The sequence below is a fragment of the Rhagoletis pomonella genome, unplaced genomic scaffold (genome assembly GCF_013731165.1).
Source record: "Rhagoletis pomonella isolate Grant_MI unplaced genomic scaffold, Rhpom_1.0 Rhpom_scaffold_11243, whole genome shotgun sequence".
Lineage (NCBI taxonomy): Eukaryota > Metazoa > Arthropoda > Insecta > Diptera > Tephritidae > Rhagoletis > Rhagoletis pomonella.
The window spans coordinates 1,957-5,221 of record NW_023469768.1 but is presented as its reverse complement, the minus strand read 5'-3'; positions in this window follow the sequence as shown (position 1 = coordinate 5,221).

Below are 3,265 nucleotides of genomic sequence, written 5' to 3'. Positions count from 1 at the left end.
CAGCAACTCAAGTTTGTTTGGTTTTGTGGTCGACAGAAGGCATATCCCCATTGCCGTCTTAAATAACCTGACGAAAGCGTTGGACAAAATATTTCAATAAAAAAATTAATTTTGGGCGGGACGAAGTTCGCGGGTCTGCTAGTAATTTTTATAATTTTCAGTTATTATTCCCGTCACATTGTAAACAGTTTTTGTTGTTGCTTCATACGACTCCGCTATGATCAAGACGTCGGCAAGACTGGGCTGCAGCTTCTGCAAGGATCATTTGGGGTGTGTGTTAAAATTTGGTCATGAATCATTTCGTCTACGAAATTATGCATAAAATTTTCGGCGGAACACACGAATTGACAATCTCGCGCTAAGCCGCGCAATCGGCTATCCACACCCTGTATGTCTATTGCGGCTTCATTTCGCTTTTGAAAAAATTTTAGCGTGCAGCGCAACTGTATGTCGCTTCGACTGGAAATGCTCAGTTAATTTGTCAGTTATTTGCTTGACCGACTGTTCTTGTAATTGCGCACTACCAAAAAGATTTTTTAGCAACTCGAAAATTTCAGTGCCAATCCATGATAGGAAAAATTATTTTTGTTTTTCCGCCGAGAAATCCGACTACACTACAAAATCTTCATTTTATTGTTCTATAAGTATGAATTCCAAGACTGTTGCTCTTTATTAAAACTATGAAAACATGGCACTATCACTGATCACTGGATGATCTACTTTCTCGCTGTTTAAGGATAGATTGCATAAACTCTTATTGCTGTAATAGCATCATTTTTGTAAAATCTTATTGATCTTTTAACATTTTTTTCAAACACTTCACTTCCGCCCGGTATGCTTTTAGTTTTGTACAAACATATCAAAAAAATGTAGTTTGATTTGCGGCACGAAAGTAAAACAAAAGCGCGCAAGATTAAAAGCCACGGACTAACACAAAGATGTCTGTATGGCAATTTTGATTTTTTTTCTCTCGTCGCCAAATGGAGTAACTGCGAGTACCGAACAGTTGCAGGGCTATGCTTCAATTCAACTTTATTCAAATTGAATGTCATTTCATTTTTGTATTATAATCTACTTAATCTAATTTTACGCATAGTTGCATTAAAAGTATTTTGTTTTAAAGTATTACAAAATAAGGGTGATTTAAATTTTTATTTAATATATAACAGGAACAAAATGTGTTTTTAAATTTATTCATACAAAAATTGATTTTGTACCGAACTAAAAGCGTGATGGATGCTTTAAAAGTTATTTTGAATTTTATCAACACCTCTCAAGCTCAAGGTTTGTATGTAAGGGTATTAGCCAGAAATTAGCCTAAAATTGATTTTGAATCACCCTTTATAATAATAAGTAGGGCTCGGAATCTCATACAAATTCACATTTTTATTGGTCATCTTCAAATGGAAATGGTTAAGTTATCTTTACGAATTATGAAATTTCTTTTAAAATGGCATTCAATCGATAGTAGTTATTTTGGCATATTTTGCAGTAAATGCATTGTTTTGCATATTTTGCAAAAAAAAATACCTGTTTTTACATATTTATTGTGCATATTTTATAATAAATGCAAGGGGTGTTTGTATATTTTTGCTTTTTTTTGTATTTACAACCTTTTCAATTTAGTGCAAAATCTCTTGATAAAAAATTACCTATAATTTTTTCTTTTTTTTTTCTTTCTTCTCGGATAGCCAAGCGGCCATTAAGGCACGCTCTCTTCTACCCCTGTTTGATCTCAACTAGTGGGGGATTCTTGAAGAGAGCTTGCATATATCTCTGAAATTACCCTAATTTGGATCCCGGGATATAGGTACATTTACAGAAACCAGGCAGCGGACGAACTAGTACGGTGCAGCTCCGCACTGAATGTATCCCAGGCGGTGGATATGGGGGATAAAAGCAAATATTACTGAAATTTATCACTCCAAGGCCAAGCAGAGGTGGAACCCACGGTGGAGAGAATGCAGAAGGTGGCGCCGATCGCAACACCGCTAATCGGCTCTCAGTGAATTTGACAGAATCAGCTGTTTTGCTGACGTCACAGTCGAGATGACAGCAGTACTGATGTGCTGAGTCAATACTTTCAAGTATAGATCGATATTCGGTACCGATTTAAAAAGTATTCAATACTCTCGATACTCGGTACCGAAACCTTTACATTTCGAATTAAAGCGCACGCAGGCCAAAGATATGGAAAAAAACCGCTCAGGGGAGACTCGCCGATCAAAACCCGAATGTAGGAGCCAATAGAGCTTTTAATACTGATTCAAATGAAAGATATATATATGTCGGTTTGAGGCCATAACGCAGAGAAACTCTTACTTGTTTGAAGCATTTTTGTTCCAGCTGAATCGGACGATATCATTTTGGAGGCCTGGGGGGCAGATTCTATAACCAGTTAGCGACAATTTTCGAATCGGTATCGGTTTTGTTGACGTATGATATGAAATATTTTTACGCCAACAAGTGCGATATCGATCCGAAACTTGTCGCTAACTTGTTAGATCTCCCCCCTGAAAAGCTTCTTCATCCGTCAAAGCGTTTTTCTTGAATCTTGGATCGACTAAGGTTAAAACTGATAAAATAATATTTCTCTGTTGCGATAAGTTCAAGTGTTTTAGCCGATTTCATATAAATTAGTAATGCAAGTTTTTTCTAAACCTGAAATGCATATAATGGCGGAGGTTTAATGTAAAGGATCGGAATGGGATACCGAAAAGGAAGTATTGGGTACCGAAATCTTTTTTAAGTATTGGGTACCGAGTGTTGGGGACAATTCAACACATCACTAATCGCCCTTATTCTCGCCGCTCTCCGTTGTCAACTCTACGATGACGTCACGCTTGAATTACTCTCACGAATTTTGCTGCAATCAGCGCAATCTTGTATTCTATCATTCTTGGGTGGAAACGACCCACTTAAAACCAAAACTCTCTTAGGAATGAGCAAAGTGTAGTAAAAACGAGGTTGTAAGCAGGGAAATCAAAAACAAGTCTTGTCGTTTCAGCTTTACAAAAGGAAAAGGAAAAGAGTTTTATTATAAAGAGTAGATAACTGCAAGCTATATACATATGCAAATATGAATGAGAGAACTAAAGTAATAGTAAGCAATACGCACTGTGGGCAAGATAGAAAAAAATAGTTTTACACAAATCTATTTCAACACCTTCACTTAAAAATATTTTTTGTTGTTGTTTGTAACACGATTAATTCAATACAGTCTTCAATGATTTTCCATTTCAAACGAATTACAATACAATATGCA